The sequence below is a fragment of the Ovis aries genome, chromosome Y (genome assembly GCF_016772045.2).
Source record: "Ovis aries strain OAR_USU_Benz2616 breed Rambouillet chromosome Y, ARS-UI_Ramb_v3.0, whole genome shotgun sequence".
Classification (NCBI taxonomy): Eukaryota; Metazoa; Chordata; class Mammalia; order Artiodactyla; family Bovidae; genus Ovis; species Ovis aries.
The window spans coordinates 14,082,437-14,108,542 of NC_082741.1; positions in this window are offsets into that span (position 1 = coordinate 14,082,437).

Sequence of the window (26,106 nt, forward strand, 5' to 3'; positions counted from 1 at the left end):
TCCATCTTTGGCTGCAAAGAATATAATCAATCTGATTTCAGTATTGACCAACTGGTGATGTCTATGTGTAGAGTCTTCTCTTGTGTTGTTGGAAGAGGGTGTTTGCTATGAACAGTGCATTTTCTTGGCAAACCTGTATTAGTCTTTGCCCTGCTTCATTCCACATTCCAAGGCCAAATTTGCCTGTTACTCCAAGTGTTTCTTGACTTCCTACTTTTGCATTCCAGTCCCCTATAATGGGAAGGACATCTTTTTTGGGTGTTAGTTCTAAAAGCTCTTCTATGGGAAACAGTGGAAACAATGTCTGACTAATCCCATAGACGCCTACAAATGACATGATCAGACATGGTACCACCATTAGAGAGGGAAGACTCAGCTTCATACTTAAGAACATAGTTATCATCTCTTCCACTCCAAAGCCAACACTACTCACTCAACCAAATTTATCGACTTGGAGTGGAGACTTGGACATAACTATAACCCAGCAGACTGGCAAGAAATGACCATTAACACAGTAAGTAGGGAATTGTGAAGACAGAGAAATATGTTGTGGCAAGGAACGTGGCAAAAACTCATAACATAATGAAAGAAAAAATGGGTAGGCTCCCTGAGAAATACTCGGAAATGATGGGAGTAAATGTGATAAAACATTCAAGAAATAGGATAGAGAATAGATGAGAGATAATTCTGAGGGGCCTAGAAAAATGAATAAGTAACAACAAATAATTACAAACACAAAAACGGGCATTGGCTATATAGGCTAATACACACTCTTGTACTGCTGAAACCAACATAACATTGGAAACAGATTATACTCCTATTTAAATATGAAGTTCAAAAAGAAACACAGCTATACCTGTGGCGGATTCATGTTGATGTATAACAAAATTAATACAATATTTTAAAGTAATTAACTCCAGTTAAAATAAATAAATATATATATATATATATATATGTGTGTGTGTGTGTGTGTGTGTGTGTGTCAAAAAAAAAAAGAAAAAAGAAAGAAAGAAAAGAAAAGAAACACAAGCGTTCAAAGGCACAAGAGACCTGATAAAGTTAATTGATACTTGTAGAATATTTTACCCAAACACAGCAGAATATACATTTTTCTAAAATCAAAATGAATTATCACTGGAATAAATCATAAACTAAATTGCAAATCAAGCCTTGGTAAATTTAATATAATGGTAATTGTATCAACCTTTTTTTTTTTTAACAAAATGCTATGATTTATATAGCATAGTTTGGGGGCAGGGGCTACGAAAACATGAATCCATTTAGGCTAACAAATACTCCTCTACATGGTCAAGAGATCTGTGATAAAATCACAGAGAAAAAGAAAAGAAAAATTTTAGAAGCAAATAATATTAAAAACATGACTATCTGAAATTTATAGAGCATGCTAAAGCAGTAAAACAGTGAAGTTGATAAATACTACACATCTCAAGAAAAAGAAAAGGAGTGTGTCTAGGCTGTATATTGTCACCCTGCTTATTGAACTTATATGCAGACTACATCATGAAAAATGCTGGGCTGGAAGAACCCCAAGTAGGAATCAAGATTGCCAGGCGAAATATCAATAACCTAAGATATGCACACCACCCTTATGGCATAAAATGAAGAGGAAATAAAAAGCCTCTTGTTGAAAGTGAAAGAGGAAAGTCAGAAAGTTGGCTTAAAACTCAACATTCAGAATACAAAGATCATGGCTTCTGATCCCACCACTTCATGGCAAATAGATGGGTAAAAAGTGAAAACATTGTCCGACTGTAATTTGGTTGGCTCCAAAATCACTTGCAGATGGTGATTGCAGCCATGAAATTAAAAGACGCTTACTCCTTGGAAGAAAAGTTATGACCAACCTAGATAATATGTTGAAAACAGAGATATAACTTTGTCAACAAAGGTCTGTCCAGTCTAGGCTATGATTTTACCAGTGTTATAGATGTGATAGTTGGGTTGTGAAGAAAGCTGAGCTCTGAAGAATTGATGCTTTTGAACTGCAGTTTTAGAGATGACTCGAGAGTCCTTTGGACAGTAACGAGATCCATCCAGTCCATCTTAAAGGAGATCAGTCCTGGATGTTCATTGGAAGGACTGATGTTGAAGCTGAAACTAGAATACTTTGGCCATCTCATGCGAAGAGATGACTCATGGGAAAAGACTCTGATGCTGGCAGCGATTGAAGGCAGGAGGAGAAAGAGATGACAGAGCATGAGATGGCTGGATGGGATCACCTACTTGATGGACATGTGTTTGATTGAACTCTGGCAGTTGGTGTCAGACAGAGAGGCCTGGCGTGCTGTGATTCATGGAGTCTCAAACAGTCAGACATGACTGAGTTACTGAACTGAACTGAACTGAATCAAACAACATCGCAAGTAATCAACAAAGCTTTAAATTGAAAGCATTTAGAGAAAGAAGAAAAAGCAGACAAATTTTCGCAAAGTGAATAGAAGGTAAAACGCTAAAAATCAGAGCATAAATTAAAGAAAAGAAATGATGAAAAATGTCTCTTGGAGACGGTTAAAAAAATAGATGAATCATGGTCCAGAGTTATCAAGAAAAAGAAAAAGACAAAAACTTAGATCAATCAATTTGACATGACAATGGATGGCATTATAACAGATACCACAGAAATAACAAAGAAGCATAACAGAGTACAGCAAACAATTATAAGTCAATAAAATGGAGAACCTGAAATCCATGGACAAATGCTCAGGAATTCAACTAAGAAGAAACATAAAATATTAATAGAGCAATTGCAAGCACTAATATTGAAAATGTGATGAAAATTTTACAGTGGACAAGTTAAAGCCAGATGGGTTTAAATGCAAATTTTATGAACCAGTCAGGGAACTGATAACACATGCAATTCTAAAACTCCTCAAAAATTCTAGATTGGAAGGAAAACCCACAAACACACTGTACAAGGTCACAATCACCCTGATACTAACACTGAAAAAAAAAAAAAAAAGCACAGAAAAAGAAAGTTAGAGACCAGTATCACAGTAGATGAACAGAGGCCAGTATCATAGTAGATGAGCAGAGGCAAACATCACAGTAGATGAATAGAGGCAAACATCCTTTGCAAAATATAAGCAAAAATATCCACCAATAACTTAAAAGGATTGAACACCATTATTAAGTGGGGGGTTTATCCCATATATGGAAACATTATTCGGTAGCTGCATATCAATGCACATTGAAGGAATGAAACAGTATGATCACCTCAATAGATGCTGAAAAATCTTTGATATAATCCAACAAGTGTTTGTGAAAAAACTCTACAAAAACTGAACATTCAAAAAATTATCTCAACTTAAGAAAGGCATGCAAATCAAAACTACAATGACATTACCTCACACCATTAAAAAATCTCCATCATTTAAAATAAAACAAAACAAAACAAAAAAACAACCTACAACAAGGGACTGCTCAACTGGTCCAGTGGCTAAGATACCATGATCCCAAAGCAGGGTTGATCCTTGGTCATGGAATTAGATTTCACATGTAGTGATTGAGGTTTGTAACAACCAAATAAAGAAATAACTATATGTGTGTGTTTGTGTGTGTGTGATTGTGTATGTGTATGTATCTACATGTGTGTATACATGCATACATATATGTGTGTGTATATATACATATATATATGTATATATGCATATATACATATATATATATACACACACATATATATATATATATATGATTGTGTAATACTATATGAAGGAAATTGTGTGGAGAAAAGAGAATCCTCCTGCCCTCTTCAACTGTTGTTAGGAGTATAAATGAATACTGCCACAAAGCCAAACAGTATGGAAGTTCTTTAGATAACCAGGCATAAAACTACCATTTAACCCAACAATCCCACTATTTGGGATTAAAAAATTAATAATAACACCTTAATGTAAAATAGATATGTATGCCAGTAAACATTGCAACACCTTTTAGAGTAGTCAATAAAGAGAAACAACCTCAGTGTCCATGGAACAAAGAATGGATAAAGAAGTTATGGTACATATAAAGATGGAAAATTACTCACTGATTAAAAGGAAAAAAGATGGAGTATTTGTAGAGGTGTAGATGAACCTAGAGTCTATTACACAGCGAAATAATTAGAAAACAGAAGACCAATATTGCATATTAATGCATATAAGTGGAATCTAGAAAACAATTCCTGAAGAACACATTTGGAGAGTACGAAGAGACACAGTCATAGAAACAGACTGGTGGACACAGTGAGAATGGAATGGATTGAACTGGTGGAAGGTGAGAATGGAATGGATTGAACAAATTGCACTGACATATGTAACATGCCAAGTATGCAGTAGATAGCTAGTTCTATGGAGTGCTCCAGTGGAGTGGGTTGTGTGGTATGAGAGGAGGCCCAAGAGAGAGATGGGAGGACTGCTAAAAAGGGAGACTCAGCTATATTTACTAACAGCTCAATTTTTTTTTTCTTTTCTGGGCAGCAGAAACAAACACAGCATTGTAAGTTAATTATACTGCACAATCTTAATTGTTTTGCTTCATGTGAAGAAAGAAAACCAGTCCTTGGCTAAGTTGTGCAAGTGACAGGTTAAGCATCACAGTGCGGGTCAAGTAAAATGTGTATGCAAGACTACTTTAGTGTGTATAGACAAAGCCAAAAAAAAAAAAATGACAAATGCAGAACTAAGTTAGCCAGAATATATTCAGACTCTATACTTGTGCCCTTTCGCTTCACTAATTTGTCAATCTCTTTAACAAGTGGTGCTGGGAAAACTGGTCAACCACTTGTAAAAGAATGAAACTAGATCACTTTCTAACACCGCACACAAAAATAAACTCAAAATGGATTAAAGATCTAAATGTAAGATCAGAAACTATAAAACTCCTAGAGGAGAACATAGGCAAAACACTCTCAGACATAAATCACAGCAGGATCCTCTATGATCCACCTCCCAGAATTCTGGAAATCAAAGCAAAAATAAACAAATGGGATATAATTAAAATTAAAAGCTTCTGCACAACAAAGGAAAATATAAGCAAGGTGAAAAGACAGCCTTCTGAATGTGAGAAAATAATAGCAAATGAAGCAACTGACAAACAACTAATCTCAAAAATATACAAGCAACTTCTGCAGCTCAACTCCAGAAAAATAAACGACCCAATCAAAAAATGGGCCAAAGAACTAAATAGACATTTCTCCAAAGAAAACATACGGATGGCTAACAAACACATGAAAAGATGCTCAACATCACTCATTATTAGAGAAATGCAAATCAAAACCACAATGAGGTACCACTTCACACCAGTCAGAATGGCTGCGATCCAAAAATCTGCAAGCAATAAATGCTGGAGAGGGTGTGGAGAAAAGGGAACCCTCCTACACTGCTGGTGGGAATGCAAACTAGTACAGCCACTATGGAGAACAGTGTGGAGATTCCTTAAAAAATTGCAAATAGAACTACCTTATGACCCAGCAATCCCACTGCTGGGCATACACACCGAGGAAACCAGAATTGAAAGAGACACATGTACCCCAATGTTCATCGCAGCACTGTTTATAATAGCCAGGACATGGAAACAACCTAGATGTCCATCAGCAGATGAGTGGATAAGAAAGCTGTGGTACATATACACAATGGAGTATTACTCAGCCATTAAAAAGAATTCATTTGAATCAGTTCTGATGAGATGGATGAAACTGGAGCCGATTATACAGAGTGAAGTAAGCCAGAAAGAAAAACACCAATACAGTATACTAACACATATATATGGAATTTAGGAAGATGGCAATGACGACCCTGTATGCAAGACAGGGAAAGAGACACAGATGTGTATAACGGACTTTTGGACTCAGAGGGAGAGGGAGAGGGTGGGATGATTTGGGAGAATGACATTCTAACATGTATACTATCATGTGAATTGAATCGCCAGTCTATGTCTGACGCAGGATGCAGCATGCTTGGGGCTGGTGCATGGGGATGACCCAGAAAGATGTTATGGGGAGGGAGGTGGGAGGGGGGTTCATGTTTGGGAATGCATGTAAGAATTAAAGATTTTAAAATTTAAAAAATAAAAAACTAAAAACAAAAAAAATAAAAATAAAAATAAAAAAAATAAAAGTAAAGAGGTTTTCTAAAAGTAAAGTAAACATATGGTTATATGTTTTCATAAATTGATGTCACTAATGTATGAAACTGTGAATCCCCTCAAGTTTTAATAAGTAATAGCAGACGTTTGGCTACAGAACAACACCAAGTATGAATTAGCAAACATAGGTTGAGACTGAGGTCGTGTACAATAATTCCTTATATTGCAATTCTAGAATGTGTGCTACTGACTGGGAAAAATGCATAGCCCCAAAGTGGAGAGTTATGTTTTCTTCCTCAGGCCTTTCATCATAAGAAGGATTTAATCATGAGGAGCAACTTTTCATGGATTGTGAAAAGACTACTTTGAAGAAGAATAGGAGGACCCAGATTTTACAGAAGTTTTGGTACAATGATCAGGTATGGATAGTACCAGGGTCCAGCCCCTGTTGGATCCAGGTCATCCTCAGGGGGACAGCATCAGCGACTAGAAAGAGATTTATGCATATAGAAAGAGATGAAGAGGGAATATTGCAGTAAGAAAATAGAGTGAAAGAGGCTGATATTCCTTGGTTTACACAGAAAGCCAATAAAGCCCAGACAAGGGACTTGCACTGTTCACGTACAAGAGGGTGGTACAGGCAACCTCTTAAGTAGTGGAAGGTGCCCCACCTTGGGCACCCTCTCGTGTGGATCTCAGAAACCCAGGCAGAGAAGTGAACTCAGAGGGCCCCTGCACTCCAGGGTGTCTGCCTGAAAACAAAGAGAATGGAATAACGACAGGGGAGACCAAGCTTCAGTGAGTGAGGCCCGAAACTGTATTTTCCAGAGGAGCTTATATACATTGAGCTGTACATAGAAAATAATGGAAGATGCAGAGTCATGCAGGGTCAGCAGTCCTGACCCTTATCAAGACCAGGCTTTGATTCTGCATTCCTTCTGACGTACAAAGGTCTCAGGTGATTTGCATCATCTTCTGGCCATAAGGCCTGCTAACAGTTTTATGACCCTTTCTGATAATGATTAGTCAACCAAAAAACTCATTTTCTCCAAAGGAGATTTTTCTAAAGCTGGTTGCCAGTCTCTGAAAGCACTAGATAAGGTTACATTCCTATAGGTTAAGGGTGAAGTGGGCTATAACATGGAAATAATTTCTGATGTGGTTAAATCAAAGGCTACAACTTGTTTTTCCCACATACCACTATACTAGCTAATGTATATTCTTAAAGAAATAATGGGTAAGGGATATGGAAACGTAGCAACAACTATTGCCTCAACATTTACACCCTCCACCAGTACTATTCTAATAACTTTTTAACTCCTCACAAGGCTCTATATTTTTAGAATATAGGCTTCAGATACCTCTCACATGTGGGAGACCATAAACAATGACATGCATAGCTTCAGGAGTCTGACAAACCATCAGGCTAGCTAGAAAATCATCAGAGGGGTTTAGATTGGAACACTCTTATTATGCCCAGGAGAATTATTAACTAAAGCTCTAAGTTATTTTCTTCAGATAAAGGTGGTTGGGGATAGCCCTATGTTAATGTTAGAGGTGTTGGTGAAAGACATGAAATAGTAAAACAGACAGTTTCTGCTTCTGGGGTAGATGCTTGAGCATGTCGAGGGGAACCTTTGTGTCCTGATCCGCCTTGCCCGTCAGGTCTCTCCACTTGACCTTGCCATGGGTGGGATCGATCTAGGGAGTCCCTCGAGTCCTGATTCCTCCTTGCCCGTCAGGCCTTTCCCACATGACCTTGTCATGGGTGGGATGTCCCATGCTGTCTCCTGGCAGGAGAGTGTCTGAATATTATTGTTAACAAAAGAAAAACTGGACATGTCAAGTGAATAGATTGAGATATTTTCTTCCTAAGGGAAGATGCAAGAATCTGGGCTCCTTGAAATAATTCCTTTGATAAGCACCTTAATTAGGCTAATATCTGTTGTTTCTGTCTTAAGTTAGTTCTTTGAGCAACACTGCTGGCAGCTGCAGTAACTAAGGACTTGATAGTGGGCAAAATTATTTCATCAAGAGTTGTCCCAGGTTTCACATTTACAGATGGTTGCAATGGCTTATTACTTGATGATTGCAGCATCCTTTGTTTACTGATATGGCTAGTAAATTTATTGATTCACAGTGTGCTCTATTCTCTACAATCTGATAAAATGTTGCAAACTCTACAAAAATTTTTATACTCTCACAGAAGGTGACTATGTGCTTCTATCTCAACAGGACATACAGAGTATGGACTATCAATTCAGTTCAGTTCAGTTCAGTTCAGTTCAGTTGCTCAGTCTTGTCCAACTCTTTTCAGCCCCATGAATCATAGTACGCCAGGCCTCCCTGTCCATCACCAACTCCCAGAGTTCACTCAGACTTGCTTTCATCGAGTCTGTGATGCCACCCAGCCATCTCATCCTCCGTTGTCCCCTTCTCCTCCTGCCCCCAATCTCTTCCAGAATCAGAGTCTTTTCCAATGAGTCAACTCTTCACATGCGGTGGCCAAAGTACTGGAGTTTCAGCTTTATCATCTTTTCTTCCAAAGAAATCCCAGGGCAGATCTCCTTCAGAATGGCCTGGTTGGATCTCCTTGCAGTCCAAGAGTCTTCTCCAACACCACAGTTCAAAAACATCAATTCTTCAGCGCTCAGCATTCTTCACAGTCCAACTCTCACATCCATAAATGACCACAGGAAAAACCATAGGCTTGACTAGATGGACCTTAGTCAGCAAAGTAATATCTCTGCTTTTGAATATACTATCTAGGTTAGCCATAACTTTTCTTCCAAGGAGTAAGCGTCTTTTAATTTTATGGCTTTAGTCAGCATCTTCATTGATTTTGGAGCCCAGAAAAATAAAATCTGACACTGTTTCCACTATAAATTAGCCCATAACTAAAGTGCTGTGAAAAGTGCCTAATACAGGTTTAGTACAAACCCCAACGAAACAAGAAACTGAAAGCAAAATATAAATTTGAAGAACATGACCAGAAAGCCTTGGATCAAGGAAGGGTAAAATATATGTATATAAGTCAATTTAAAATTATGTGCCTACAGTGATATATTCAAATAGGCATATATATACATACTGTGTAAACGTTTATCTCTACTCATATACACACACACATATATTTCTTTATGTATCTGAACTTTCTCTGCAATATTCTCAAAAACAGAGTCTTACATGACAGCATAATGCAAGTCTTAGTATTTTCAATCAACCAAATATGTTCTATGAAAATAAGAAACAGAGCCAAAATTTAAAAATGAGATACATGTTTGCAAATTTGTTAATGTATGGAAAATTAAACAAAACATTCCTAAAGAACCAATATTGTAAACAGTCAGTCACATGGGAAAATAGGTAATTTTCTGAGGTGAATGTAAGTAAAGCACTTTTAGCAAATCAGGTCCTGCAAAAGTACATACTTGAATTTATATACCTCCTGAAAAAAATATACTGCTACCTGTAGAGAGCAAAATCACGTATCTAAACTGTTGACATATACATATGCATGTATAGGTGTTACAGTATATAGATATATACATATATGTATATTTAAAATTATGTGCCTACCATGATATGTTCAAATAGGCATATATATGTATACTATGTAAATATTTATCTCTACTCATAAACACATACACATATAAGCAGGGTGACAATGTACATACTTGACGTACTCCTTTTCCTATTTGGAACTTGTCTGTTGTTCTATATTCAGTACTAACCTTTGCTTTCTGACCTGCATATGTGTTTCTCAAGAGGCAGGTCAGGTGTTCTTGTATTCCTGTCTCTTTCAGAATCTTCCATCGTTTATTTGATCCACACAGTCAAAAGCTTTGGCATAGTCAATAAAGCAGAAATAGTTTTGTTTTGTTTTGTTTTTTTTTTTTCTGGAACTCTATTCCTTTCTCCATGATTCAGCAGACGTTGGCAATGTGATCAATGGTTCCTCTGCCTTTTCTAAAACCAGCTTGAACATCAGCCTGGCGTGGATAATTTTGAACATTGCTTTACTAGTGTATCAGATGAGTGTAATTGTGCAGTAGTTTGAGCATTTTTTGGCATTGCGTTTCTTTGGGGTTGGAATGAAAACTGACTTTTCCAGTTCTGTGGCCACTGCTGAGTTTACCATATTTGGTGGCATATTTAGTGGAGCAATTTCACAGCATCATCTTTCATGATTTGAAATAGCTCAACCTGAATTCCATCACTTCCACTAGTTTGTTAGAAGTAATACTGTCCAATGCCCACTTGTCTTCACATTCCAGGCTGTCTAGCCCTAGGTGAGCGATCACATCATCATGATTATGTGGGTCGTGAAGCTCTTCTTGGTACACTACTCCTGTGTATCCTTGCCACCTCTTCTTATATCTTCTGCTTTGGTTTGGTCCATATCATTTCTGTCCTTTATCGAGCCCATCTTTGCATGAAATATTCCCTTGGTATCTCTAATTTTCTTGAAGAGATCTCTAGTCTTTCCCATTCTGTTGTTTTCCTCTATGTCTTTGCATTGATCACTGAAGAAGTCTTTCTAATCCTTTCTTTGTTTGGAACTCTGCATTCATATACTTTTATCTTTCCTTTTCTGTTTTGCTTTTTGCTTCTCTCCCTTTCACAGATATTTGTGCAGCCTTCTTAAACAGCTATTTTGCTTTTTTGCATTTTTTATTCTGTGGGGACTGTCTTGATCCTTGTCTCCTGTACAATGTCACGAACCTCCATCCATAGTTAATCAGGCACTCTGTCTGTCAAATCTAGTCCTTTAAATCTATTTCTCATTCGACTGTGTAAACATAAGGTTTTGATTTAGGTCTTACATGAATGGTCTAGTGGTTTCCCTTACTTCTTAAATTTAAGTGAATTTGACAAAAAAAAAAAAAAAAAAAAAGAGTTCATGATGTGAGCCACAGTCAGCTACCATTCATGTCTTTTCTGACTGTACAGATCTTCTCCATCTTTAGGTGGAAAGAACAGGATCAGTCTGATTTCGGTGTTCACCATCAAGTCAGGTCCATTTGTAGAGTATTTTCTTGTGTTGTTGGAAGAGGGTGTTTGCTACGAGCAGCACAGTCTCTTGACAAAACTCTGTTAGTGTTTGGCGTGCTTCTTTCCGTATTCCAAGGCCAAACTTGTGTGTTACTCTGTTTCTTCAATTCCTACTTTTGCATTCCAATCCCCTATAATGGAAATTATATGATTTTGGGGGTGTTAGTTCTAAAAGGCCTTATAGATCTTCATAGAACTGTTTGACTACATCTACTTCAGGGCTACTAGTTGGGGCCTAGACTTGGATTACTGTGATATTGAATGGTTTTCCTTGGAAATGAACCGAGATCATTCTATTGTTTTTTAAATTGTATTCAAGTACTGCATTTTGGACTCTTTCGTTGACCATAATGGCTACTCCATTTCTTCTAAGGGATCCTGACCATAGTAGTAGATATAATGGTCATCTGAGTTAAATTCACCCATTCCAGTCCATTTTGGTTCACTGATTCCTAGGACATTGACGTTCACTTTTGCTATCTCCTGTTTGAACACTTCCAACTTGCCTGACTCATGGACCTGACATTCCAGGATCCTATGCAATATTGCTCTTTACAGCATTAGACCTTACTTCTATCACCAGTGACATCCACAACTAGGTATTGTTTTTGCTTTGACTTCATCCCTTCTTTCTTTCTGCTGTTATTTCTCCACTGATCTCCAGTAGCATATTGGGAACCTATGAACACGGGGAGTTCCCCTTCCAGTATCCAATCATTCTGCTTTTTCATACTGTTCATGGGCTTCTCAAGACAAGAATACTGAAGTAGTTTGCCATTCCCTTTTTGGTGGACCACATGACCTCCATCATGACCACCCATCCGGGTTGGCCCCACACTGCATGGCTTAGTTGCATTGAATTAGACAAGGCGGTGGTCCCTGTGATCAGATTGGTGAGCTGTCTGTGGTTATGGTTTCAGTGTGTCTGCCCTCTGATAACTTCTCACAACACCTAGCATCTTACTTGGGCTTCTCTTACCTTGAACTTGGGATATCTCTTCACGGGTGCCCCGTCAAAGCGCAGCTGCTGCTCCTTACCTTGGTCTAAGGATATCTCCTCTCAGCTGCCTGTCCTGACCTTGACCATGTAGTAACTCCTTGGGCCCTCCTGTGCCCATGCAGCCGCTGCTCCTTGGAATTAGTTCTTTCTCTGTCTCAGGTATTCTACTGTTGGCTCCTTTCAGGGTATACTGCTAATCTCTGTTAATGCATTGATTACTACTGCTTGACTCTTCTTTATTTCTTCTAGATCCATGGTAAACCTGCTTATATATTCTCATTCCAGCCTTCCAGTATATTTACTGGCAACATTACTTAACTTTCAAGATTTTTGTCATGTTTACTGTCATTATTCTGAATTCTTTTTCAGGAAAACTTCCTATCTCATCTTCTTTTGTTTGCTTTTGTGAGTTATTTTCAGTTACCTTCACCAGCCGCATATTTCTCTCCCATTGCATACTGTCTCGATTGTTGTGGTTTGGGTCCCATTTCTGCAGGCTAGAGGGTTATGGCACCACTGTGTTTTGGAGACTGTCTTTTGTGGGTGGGATGGGACCAGTGACTTGTCAAGGTTTAATGCTTTGTGGAATTTGTGTCTGTGCAGTGGCAGGCGGATCTGTATCTCTTCTCTCTGAAGTGCAATGAATTGTTCATGGATTGTGCTTTGGGGGTGTTTGTGGATTTGCTATGGCTTCATGCAATCCCTTTACTAATATTCTCAGATGTATTTCTCTTTTGCTGGATAACAGCTGGGGGTTTACTTGATCTGAATGCTGGCTCGAGTGTTGAGATGGATTTCCATTTAGACATGGAAACTATGGGTTGTGTATTTGTGCCTTAATGTTCTGAGATAGGGAATTCAATGTTGATCTAAAGTTCTGGAATCGATGTCTTGACCTCTGGGTTTCTGTCCCCAGGTTACAGTAGCATGAAAAAGCCACATCCACACAATACAGAAGATAAATCCAAAGGTTAATGGTGACAAAACTCCTCATCCTTAAAGAATCACAGGGATTCACAGAGTTCCAGAGAGCAGAGAAAAGGGTGGAGGGAGAAAGATGTGCCTAGGAGGAGATAGAAGAGCGTTAAAAGGGGAGAGAACAATCAATTCAGGAAACAAATCCACAAGTGAGATCTGATGTTAAATATTTTGTTCCTAAGGTTACAACATTGATGACAATTTTTCAAAAGCAATAGCTAAGAACCAAAAATAAAATTTGGCTCATTTAAATAGTGTAACTGTTTTCATAATGTAAAAATAGTAAAACTCATTTCAAATAGCTGTGAAAAGAAGAGGCGAAAAACAATGGAGAAAAGGAAAGATATAAGCATCTAAATGCACAGTTCCAAAGAATAGCAAGAAGAGGTAAGAAAGCCTTCTTCAGTGATCAGTGCAAAGAAATAGAGGAAAAGAACAGAATGGGAAAGACTAGAGATCTTATCAAGAAAATTAGAGATATCAAGGGAATATTTCATGCAAAGATGGGCTCAGTAAAGGACAGAAATGGTATGGACCTAACAGAAGCGCAAGATATTAAGAAGAGGTGGCAAGAAAACATGGAAGAACTGTACAGAAAAGATCTTCATGACCCAGATAATCATGATGATGTGATCACTAATCTAGAGTCAGACATCTTGGAATATGAAGTCAAGTGGGTCTTAGAAAGCATCACTATGAACAACGCTAGAGGAGGTGATGGAATTCCAGTTGAGCTATTTCATATCCATGAAAGCTGATGCTGTGAAAGTGCTGCGCACAGTATGCCAGCAAATTTGGAAAACTCAGCAGTGACCACAGGACTGGAAAAGGTCAGTTTTCATTCCAATCCCAAAGAAAGGCAATGCCAAGGAATGCACCAACTACCACACAATTGCACACATCTCACATACTAGTAAAGTAATGTTCAAAAGTCTCCAAGCCAGGATTCAGTAATACGTGAACATGAACTTCCTGATGTTCAAGCTGGCTTTAGAAGAGGCAGAGGAAACAGAAATCAAATTGCCAACATCTTCTGCATCTTGGAAAAAGCAAGAGAGTTCCAGAAATCCATCTATTTTGGCTTTATTGACTATGCCAAAGCCTTTGATTGTGTGGATCACAATAAACTGTGGATAATTATTCATGAGATGGGAATACCAGACCACCTAACCTGCCTCTTGAGAAATCTGTATTCAGGTCAGGAAGCAACATTAGAACTAGACATGGAACAAGGGACTGGCTCCAAATAGGAAAAGGAGTACATCAAGGCTGTATGTTGTCATGTTGCTTATTTAAATTTTATGCAGAGTACATCATGAGAAACGTTGGAATGGAAGAAACATAAGCTGGTATCAAGATTGCTGGGAGAAATATCAATAACCTCAGATATGCAGATGACACCACCCTTACAGCTGAAATTGAAGAGGAGCTAAAAAGCCTCTTGTTGAAAGTGAAAGAAGAGAGCGAAAAAGTTGGCTTAAAACTCAACATTCAGAAAACAAAAATCTTGGCATCCGGTCCCATCACTTCATGGGAAATAGATGGGGAAACAGTAGAAACAGTGTGAGACTTTATCTTTTGGGGCTTCAAAATCACTGCAGATGGTGACTACAGCCATGAAATTAAAAGATGCTTACTTCTTGGAAGAAAAGTGATGATCAACCTAGATAGTATATTCAAAAGCAGAGACATTACTTTTTCGACTAAGGTCCGTCTAGTCAAGGCTATGGTTTTTCCAGTGGTCATCATGTATGGATGTGAGAGTTGGACTGTGAAGAAGGCTGAGCACCGAAGAATTGATGCTTTTGAACTGTGGTGTTGGATAACACTCTTGAGAGTCCCTTGCACTGCAAGGAGATCCAACCAGTCCATTCTGAAGGAGATCAACCCTGGGATTTTTTTGGAAAGAATGATAATAAAGCTGAAGCTCCAGTACTTTGGCCACCTCATGAGAAGAGCTGACTCATTGGAAAAGACTCTGATTCTGGAAGGGATTGGGGGCAGGGGGAGAAGGGGACGACAGAGGATGAGATGGTTGGATGGCATCACAGACTCGATGGACGTGAGTCTGAGTGAATTCCGGCAGTTGGTGAGGGACAGGGAGGCCTGGCGTACTGCGATTCATGGTGTCTCAAAGAGTCAGACATGACTGAGCGACTGAACTGAACTGAACTGAAATGAAATAGTGTAAAAAAAAAAAAGGAAAACGGAGGTGAAATTCATCATTATATATATACATATAAGAAGTGTTTAAAAAATAGCTGTATTTTTTGAAAGGTGACAATTTTTAACAGAAATAAAAATTTACCATATAATAAAGTATTAACATTGCTAAAATTTTAAGAAATCATATAGAAATAGATTTCAGAATTTCAAAGAAATTGTATGATTTTTTATGTCAGTACAGTATCAGATAGTCCCTTCCTGAAGTGTGTACTGTTTGTCAAAGGCTACTGTTTTCCCTCAATTCAAGTCTCTGCATTAATTGCAGACTTATTCAATTGAACCTATCACTTCTGTTTTGGTTTATGCTTCTTCATTCATATTCCCTTCTTTTATTTGAAAGCCTCTCCATGTCTGGGTTTCAACATGATACGAGGGTATGGTAGCCTCTTATTCAACCTCACTTGCTCAATGTTTTGGCGGTAAGGTGGAACACTGAAAACAAAAACACAGGGATATGTAGGGGTGCTTGAGGTGGACTGAATACATTGGGCTTGCCACAGACCAATGTAACGTGTTGCTCCTGGGTCCACCCTGCTCAGTCCCCCAGTGATACATGAGGGTATTGTCCCAAGTGGGCCCATTGTTTCATGCACGTCTCAGCAAATCAGACACTTGGGTGCTCTGCAGGGGTGCTGACTACATTTGGCTCTGTGCTTTGTGCTCTTCACTAGTCTAGAATCTCAGGTGACTGGTTGGAGGGCAAGGCCAAGTCCCAGGTGTGCTATGCCTCTTATGCAGCTTTGTGGTCTCAGCCACTAAATTTGTTTTCTGTGCAAGAGCACACATTCTCAAGTGTTTCTTGTGTTTCCTCAGGGTAATTGACCCCAGGCTGGCCTATGTGAACTGTCCATGAACCCAGGAATTCATCATTAGCAACTGTCAACCCACTTAGAGTAAGGGTTGTCTCTGGGACCAAAATACCAGGGACCTATTTCCTTCTGCCTCTGGCAGTCGTACACATTCCTGTCTCCCTCCGTGGAAGAAAGGGTCTTAAGTAGAAGCCTGCTGGGTCTGCTTTGGTATTTTCGAGTGCACAGTCTTCTGCTCTGTGACTGTGCCTTGGTTCAGTATGTGGCCTTAGAGCCTTCTCGCAGGAAATGTGCTTTCTAAAATGTCTCTCTAGCGTTCCAATAGTTTATGTTTCTATGTTACCTTAGGTTTGTCAGAGTGTCCTCAGGGCGCTAAAGCCAGGTTCTAACCACAGCATGTTTGTTACATCACAGGTCTCCCTTCCAGGCCACAATGTATGATAGTGAATGGAGCATCTGAACCACTTTTGGCTATTAATTGTGTTTATTGGCATAACTTGAGTTTTTGTTCTTTTTTCCCTTGTTCTGTTTCTTCCACTGCCACTTATGAGAGTGTTTCTCATTTTGTGTACATTTCTCCTCCTTTACGACTTCCTCTCCAAGGCAGGTCTCGATCCCTAAAAGCTTTTCTTCCCTCATGTCTCTTATTTTGTCCTACCTTGTTTTGAACAGACTTGTTTTCCTTTCTCGGTTTCTAGGGCTAATCAGCATCGTTCAGAAATTGATTTCTGGAAGATGTTTGATGTGCAGTGGATCCTTTGATGGATTTGTGTGGGACAAAGTAGAGAGTGCCTCCTATTCCTCTAACATTATAAGACCCCCACCACAACCCTGGGAGATCCATTTAATTAACTGAAATCTTGTTATTGTTTAGTCACAACAGCATTTCTGACTCTTTTTGACACTTTCGTTGCAATACACAAGGCCTATCTCTCTCATTATCACTCAGGGTCTGCCTGAGATCGTGTCCATTGAATGGGTGAAGCTATACAGCCATCTCCTTCTCTCTCACCCATGTCTCCTCCCGATTTGATCTTTTGCTAAGAATGAGGGTCTTTTCTAGTGTTTCAGTTCTTTGCTCACGTGGTCAAAGCTTTGAGGAAAACTTTGAGTCAAAGCTCAGGTGCTCAGCTTCAGCATCAGTGATTCTAATGCCTCTTAAGAGTTGAATCCCTTCATGTTTGAATGACTTGATCTCCTTGCAATCCAATAGGCACACAAAAGTTGTCCCCAGCAGAGCAGTTTGTTGTTCTCACATCTGTACTTGTCTACTGGAAAGACCATAAATGTGACTCTATGTGCTTCTATTGGTCGAGCCACGTCTTCACTTTTTAACTTGTTCTCTAAATTTGTGAGGGTTTTTTTTTTTTTTTTCCATGAAGCAATTGTCTTCTAATTTTATAGCCACCATCACCATGGTGAATGGTGAGCCACAAAAATTGGCAGTGAATTTAGAGCCACAAAAGAGGAAATCTATCACTGTTTCTGTCTTTTCCACTTCCATTTCCCATGAAGTGCTGGGACCAGATGCCATGACCTTTGTGCAATACTGAGAATCCAAATGTACTGTTTACCCTATGCTTTTTTTTTGTTGTTTTACCAACATTGAGGATTATTGTATTCTTGTACCTTAGTTTTCCCTCGATGTTTTGAATAACAAATCATTTTCTAAAAGTATTCTAAGATAATAGTTACTCATTATATATAATACTGCTGGTTTTAAGGTTCCTGTTGAGGCACTCATGCTATGCTTCTGTGACAAAGGGGAAAATGTTGACAAAATACACAGCCCATAATATATTTCTCCATTAACATAATACTTTGAGCCTGTTCCTGTTATCTAGTTAGATTTTCTCTAACGTGGCAACTACAAAAATACAGAGCAGGACAAGAAACAAGAGATAGGATGTTGAGGGGAGCAGGAAGCTGAACCCCTGCGGCATGAAGTTAGAGAAATTTTGATCATCAGTGATTTCTATTGAAATATTTGGTATTAGAAGTTTATAATAATACGTTACATACTGAATAGGTATACACATGTTCCATCCTGAAACCTCCTCCCTCCTCCCTCCATGTACCATCCCACTGGTTCATCCCAGTGCACCAGCCCCAAGCGTCCCGTATCACGCATTGAAGCTGGACTGGTGATTCATATCATATATGATATTACACATATTTCAATGCCATTCAACCAAATTATCCCACCCTCTCCCTCTCCCAGAGAATCCAAAAGACTCTTCTATACATCTGTGTCTCTTTTGCTGTTTCACATGCAGGGTTATCATGTGCGGACCCCCAGGCACCTTCAGTCCTGATTGTCTTGAGAGTCTGACCTACAACCTTATGGGCAGTCTCTCTTCCAGTGTGGTCCTTTGCAGACCGGACATGGAGCTGAGGCAGCTTAGATGCCTGAAGGTAATCCTGTTTGAGGTGTCCCTCCTTTCCACAGCAATATTAAACCCATCCCTTTTCACCTGAGTCCCTCTGGGCCTTTTTTTGGAGCTCTTGAAGTATGTTTTTCATCGCCATTGTGAAGGCTTCCGCCTTTTCCTTTGTCTTTTTCTGCCTTTCTTTATTTTCCTCATATTCCCTGCCATAAAAGACTGTCTGAGCCAGATGTAACAGAGTATCTAAAGACTGATTTGGTCCGTACACTTCTTTTAATAGCTTACGGTGAATATTTGGAGCTGACTGAGATAGAAACCTATCCTTTAAGATCACTTTTCCCTGTTCCTTATAGAACCGGTTTAATTGTAAAACAGTATTATACTTAGGAGGCCTTCCAACTGGCCACCGTTCACCATCCTCCAATGGATACCATGGCCACACAGTATCACATAGGAAGACTAGATGTGTCTTTTTTAAGCCCTGGGGATCAAATCTATCCCAGTTTTTCAAGATACAGTTCAAAGGAGTGAGTCTGGAATTGTTAGCTTCCATCTGTAAGAGAGAGAAAAAGTGACCAGCGCCATCTTTCTACCAGAGATGTCCATCCCTGCTCGAGATGGGGATGTAGACAGATTTTAGACCAAAGCTTTTCTTTCCTGGTCAGACTTAATCTGTCCTTACTGACATAGACACTGTACACATCCCTCCTGGTTCTACCACTGAGACAGTGTGGGAATGTACCATGTGTGGACCTGATGGCAACCCTACCTAACATCCAGCTCTTCACTATTAAAACCATGCTTACTCTGATGCCAGCTGGGGTGGAATCAGAGAAATCTTTCAGAATGCTACCCAAGCTCAGACTGCTGGGGGAAACATTCGTCACCTGAGTTCCTGTGCACAGCCCTGAGTATGTTCCTGACCATGATAAGACCAATACGAACATAAAGCTGAGATGCTCCTTCCAAGCATCACCACACCAGTAAAATAGTCACCTAGGGTCCGCTAAGAGTCAACATTACCAAAGGGGTGGGAGATTGCAGTAGCCATCTGAGTAAATTTTCACCTCAGAGATGTCCTTGGAGCTAGACCTCCATCTAGCTTTCGACTTTAAATTCCTAGCGAGGCTGGACACTTTCCTGACTACTGATCCAAGTTTTGGACACAGTTACAGTGTAGATCACAAGTCCCTTGAAAGTCAATGATCTGAGAGATTAGGTTAGTGCTTCTTATTCCCAAGGTGTTATGAAATGGTCAAAGAGACCGAAAAATTTGACTGAAAAAGGAGAGTTTGGTCCACACACTATGCCCATTTCTGGTCGGTTCCTGAAGGAGACACTGGGTGCCTCTTGGCATTGGCATGTCGGTACAAACCCCAGACAGGTTTCTGCCATAAGTTGTTTGAGATCACTGTGGAACCACAGAGCAGGGCTCCTCACTTGCTTCTCGTAGGATGTTTCATTCATTCACACAAGCACACCTAGAATTAGTAGAGAATACAAAAGTGTTTGCTAGGAAAACAAAGAACTAGAGCTCCAAGCATTGTTACATTTCCCTGAAGGAACCCAGATGAGCCCCCAGAATGAAAGGTTGTTGCTGAATGAAAAGACGCTGGGAATCTTGGCTAATAAAGGAGAAGTATTCAGTCTGGAGTCAGAGACAAGGCTTGATCTCTCAGAGCTTTTTTGTAATAAAGTTTCATTAAAGTATAAAGGAGATAGAGATAGCTCTGATGTAGATATCAGAAGGGGGCAGAAAGAGTATCTCCTTGCTAGTCTTCAGCTGGTGTTATGCCCAAGTCGCAAAATCTCCCAAGACAACCAGGGAGCCGATATCCAAAGCAAAAGCAATAGAGTTTTTATTACCAAGCTCGAGCTGGGGCTCTCACCGATTCCGACACAGGGGCTATAGGGAGGAGCCCCAGGTTTTGGATTGCATTGCTTATATAGGGAGTATACATGGAAAAAAAGATTTTTAGGTAGGGGAACATCTGATTGGTCTCTTTCTATCAAAGGGTGGTGTGTTGGTTCTTGATGGGTCCCTATTGTCAATGTAGACCCCAAGTTCCTGAGCATTAAGTCAGGAGATTTTGGTCTGGGGTCCTATTGGCTCATGGGTGGTGGGGTGAGGTCAGGGGATTTCCAAAGGCTCTTGGATTTCCAAAGGCTCTTGGATTTCCAAAGGCTCTTTTCCCAGAACCTTACAAAATGGAGTTTTTCTGTTAACAAAATGGAGTAGCTTAGATTCTTCACTGTTGTTTTATAGTCACTAGCAGTCTGTTAATGAAGGAAAGGAATGTCTTAAAAGTCAGAGTGGCACCAGGCCCCTTACCCATAAGATGTATTTTGGAATAATCTTGGTGCCAGATGATTCAGCCTGGGCCATAAAATGATTAACTTGAATCTTTTAGAAGGACAGATTACCGTACAAATAATTGCATTTACATAGATTAGAGAAACATAATATGTAATAAATGAAATGTAATATCTGAGTATTACATACTGGTTTGTCAAGTAGGTTCTGAGCTATTAGGCAGAACTGACTTGAGGACAGAGTTTGGAGTAAATGCATAGTACATTAGCATAGCTTAAGACAAACATTTCCATATGAAAAATACATTGGTTATCACAAGGTTTAAGAATAGCTAACTTCAGGTTGAAAATTTGTTGTTGAATCAGGATGCTGGGATTCTTGGCCCCTGGAGGAGAAGAATTCAATCCGGGGCCAGAGATGAGGCTTGATCGCTCAGAGCTTTTGTTTAATAAAGTTTTATTAAAGTATAAAGGAGATAGAGAAAAAGCTTCTGAGATAGGCATCAGAAGTGAACAGAAAGAGTACGGCTCTGCTAGTCTTCAGCTGGATGTTATATAGTCACTAGCAGTCTGTTAACAAAAGAAAGGAATGTCTTAAAACTCAGAATGGCATCAGCCCCCTGACCCATAAGATGCATTTTGGGATAATCTTGGCACCAAATGGTTCACCCTGAGCCATAAAATTATTAACTTGAATCTTGAAGAAGGGCACATCACCATGTAAATAGTTTCATTTACATAGACTAGAGGGATAATATCTGAGTATAACATACTGGTTTATCAAGTAGGTGCTGAGCCAAAAGGTAGAACTGACTTGAAGACAGAGTTTGGGGTGAATGCATAGTACATTAGCATAGCTTAAGATAAACATTTCCATAAGAAAAAGACATAGGTTATCTCTAGGTTTGAGAATAGTTAAATTCAGGTGAAACCAGGTGTCATGGCAATGCAAAATTTTAAGAGAAACCCCCTTTTAAAATTTTATAAAGAAGGAAAATATATTGCTAGTTTGTTTCCTCCTGCCATTTAAGAGAGATTAAAATGACACTTGCAGGCTATTTTCTCTGTTTGGAGATGCCTGGCTTTCCTAACTGTTACCCTCTCAATCCCCCCTTTTCTTTTAGAAGCATTATGTTGCCTAGGGAAAAATGGCGTCATAACCGTTCCATAACTGCTTCCGACTGAGAAAGGGCATTGTCCCTGAATTGGTGAGGCAATATATTCTCCTAATCCTCATATTGAGGATATCTGATCTGCTGCTGCTGCTGCTGCTGCTAAGTTGCTTCAGTCGTGTCCGACTGTGTGCGACCCCATAGATGGAAGCCCACCAGGCTCCTCTGTCCCTGGGATTCTCCAGCCAAGAACACTGGAGTGGGTTACCATTTCCTTCTCTAATGCATGAAAGTGAAAAGTGAAAGTGAAGTTGCTCAGTCGTGTTCGACTCTTAGCTACCCCAAGGACTGTACTAGGGCCCCCAAATAGTAGTTGGAGGCAGCTGCAGCAGAAGCAGGGTTTGAGCCACTATTTGTAACTTAAAAGTGTTCAGGTTGCTAGAAACACATTTAGTTACACAGCTACTGATGTAGGGCAACATAGTCATTAAAACAAGTTAAAAACAAAAAATCACATTATGTCCATAGTTAAAGTGCAAAGTGTTGCATCAGTCCATTTTAGGTTTGTTAGATGTCAACAGATGAAGAAGAGGCATGACATGTGATTGTTGTCAAAGGTATTAACAGACTTGGAGAAAGTCTTTTTCTTGAAGTGGAGATGTCCACGACAGGAAGCCTTCCACTGATGAAGAGGGGAGTGCTCCAGAGACCCAGCAGTTAGACCGATTGTAGAATGTAGCATAGAAGCGAGCCCAGGACAGGAAGGCATTGTCTTGAGGATCAAATGGCAGCCTCAGGATATTTGGGGTTAGCAGAAGTAAGCTCACATAGGTCATCAGACCCACCTTAGGAGTACAAAATCAGAGCATAGAAAGTAAAGACATAAAAATGAGTCACTTAGTTTTGGTCAGGGTTCCACCTCTTAACTCAAGTGTGATGTAACCACCAATCAATTTCTGGCACTTTGGCACCTGTGGGAAAAGAAAGAAAAACCTGGAAAGGGCCTTCCAGAGGGGCATGAGGGAAGGGCCCCAAGATTCCAAAGTTTTTTTGAGGACCTCAGTTATTGGCTCAAATAGAGGCTTGCTTGACTCAGAGGCAGGGTCAGGAGTCATCTCCCAGAGTTCTGTTAAAGCCTGTTGAAAAGCTGAGAGCTGAGTTACATAACAAGCTAATTCTAAGTTTTCAGGGTTATAACAATGTCTCTGTGTAAGAAAGGCTTTCCATAAATACATTTAAAGGGGGACAGTCCCTCCTTTTTTGGGGCAGTTCAAGCCCTCATTAAAGCTATGGGTAGGACTTTAGTCCAATTGTCCTGTGTCTCTTGAGTTAATTTGCACAGGTGTTTTTTGATAATGTCATTAGGTTTTTCAACCTTTTCTGAGGATTGTGGTCTCCAGGAACAGTGTAAGTGATATTTTATTCTTAGAGCTTTATATACCTGCTGAGTTACAGCAGCTTTAAAAGCAGAGCCATTGTCACTCTGAAGGCTCTGTGGCAGCACAAACCTGGGGATAATTTCATAGATTAAAATCTTTATAACCTCCTTAACCGGCTGACTATGACAGGAAAAAGCCTCAATCCATTCAGTAAAAGTATCTACCCAAACTTGTAAGCAAGGATATCCATTAGCTTTTGGTATATGAGTGAAATCAATTTCCCAGTCTTCTCCAGGATGAAGGGTTAATGCAGCCACAATATGTAAAGTAGAGATGTACCTGCAAACGGGGCTCTCTGCTTGGGCTGAACGTGCTTGCAAACGAGGCAATCTGCCAAGGAGTTTGGACACAGCCTTGAGTTTAATGGTCCCTTGCAAACCAGGGAATATTCCCTTCTTGTGATAAGAGGAAAGAAAGCATTCTGGACAGACTCTGCAGTAAGCAGAAATTTCACTCCCTTTTGCTCTATGATAACATTAATACACATACACTATACTGAAAATGCTTAGTCATACAGTCTGGAATTTAGCCCAGGGGGGTGATTTAAAAGTAAACCACAAGCTTCCTTGCTTGCGCAGTTCTTTTTCCTCTGGCCAGAGTGGTGTCAGTCTCTTGTGTGTCTTGCCTTTGTGTCATTTCACTCGCAATCTCCAACATCTGGCGCCCAACATGGGGCTCGAGTGAAACCAAAAGGGTGAGTAATCCGGGGGGGGGTTTAAATCCATAGCAGGGGAGCTTTCAGAAAATCATGGGGAGTTCCTCATCATCATTAGGGACACAGTACATGGAGTTAGTCAAAGGACTTCTCCACTCCATAGGCGTTAAGGCCTCAACTCATCGATTGAGTGAGCTCTTTCGCTTGGTGGAGAAACAATGTCATTGGTTTCAATACCAAACTAAGTTACAGTTAAATTTGAAGGATTGGAAAATAATTCGAAAAGAATTGAGAAAGCAACATCAGAAGGGTAATGTGATCCTTTTGAAGTTGTGGACTTTATGTAATGCTATAACACAGGCTTTGACTTTGCTATCTACTGAAAATGAGACTAAATCTAATGCTTCAATGAAGGGAGAGGCAATTTATGAGGATGTGCTAAACTTTGGTGGGGCTTCTGCGTTGCCTAAAGGCAAGGATACAGGTGAGCCTCCTCCTGTAAATGGTGAAACATCTGATAGTTCAGAATCAGATTCAGAGTCTTCTTCGGTTTCATCAGAGGAGGGCAAGGGATTAAAGAAATGACCCATCTATTTCAGGAATGGTGGAAATCCCGTAGGGAGGAGAAGAAATCTACGCCTTCTGCTCCTCCTTATGCTTCTCTTTTTCCCACTGCAGTTGGTCAGCCTGATGCGGGCAGGGAACATTGTCAGTTCTCCTTTCCTTTGTCTATGCTTCATGATGATGACTTGCCTGCTCCCCCTAGTGGTTTTATCGATCCTCCACAATTATTTCCCATTCAGAGACAACAAGATTACAACGTGATAAATATTCAATACACTCCTTTGGAATATAAATTTTTTAAAGGTCTTAAAGCTGTAGTAGTGCAGTACGGTCCTCAACCTCCCTTTGTTTTGGCTATGCTGGAATCATTGGGAAAAGGCAAATTAATCATTCTGTTAAATTGGGAATCTATTGCCCAAGCTGTATTGGAGGGTTCTCAGTGGTTGCAACTTCGTAGCTGGTGGGAAGAAGAAGCTAGGAAGCAGGCTCGGATTAATGAGGGACAGAATGCCCCTGGTCCTCTTGAGGATAAGTTAGTGGGAGAGGGCCGTAATTGGGCTTTAAGAGAACAGGCTCAGTACTCTGATCAGGACTTACAAGTCCACCAGGTATTTTTACGAGCATGGCACCCTGTGGTGCCTACTGGCCATGCCCAGCCCTCCTTTGTTAAAACAATGCAGGCCCTAATGAGCCATATACTGATTTTCTAGCAAGATTGAGGGTAGCTATGAAATGAGCTGTAGCGAGGGGTGCAATTTCAGAGATATTATTACCAACTTTAGCATTTGAAAATGCAAATACTGAATGCAAACGTATACTGTCACCATTAAAGGGACAGGGTGTGTCTATAGCTGAATATATCAGAGCCTGCTCGGGAGTAGGAGGAACAGAGGATCGGGCTAATATCTTTGCAACAGCTTTGGCCAAAGCTATGAGACCACAAAAGGGAGGTAACTGCTTCCATTGTGGAAAACCTGGTCATATGAGAAGAAAATGTCAGAAATTAAAAGCCAATCAAGGCGCAATTCCTAAAGACAGATCTTTTGCTGGGAGAAATAAGACTCCTCCTTGACCTTGCCGTTGATTCGGGAAGGGGCTTCATTGGGCTAATGAATGCAAATCTAAAACAGACAAAATGGGTAACCCGATACTGGGAAACTATCTTGCAGGCCTACGGTCTTGGGGCCCAGGAACAATACAGGGGACTTTTCCTCCTTGCCCTCCTTCCATCCCACCTGCCCCAACCGTGTTCCCTCCAAGCAACAGTTACCAGTCGATGCCTCATTCAAAGGACCTCAAATGGTGATTTCAGACTTACAGTCTGCTATTTCAGGGAGTGCTGCTGCTGATTTGCCACTAGCTCAGAATATTCTTCTGTCACCCGGAGGAGGCATTTACAAATTAAAAACAAATGTATTCGGACCACTGCCTAAAGGGACCTTTGCCTTAATATTAGGCTGTAGCAGTGTGGCTTTGAGAGGTCT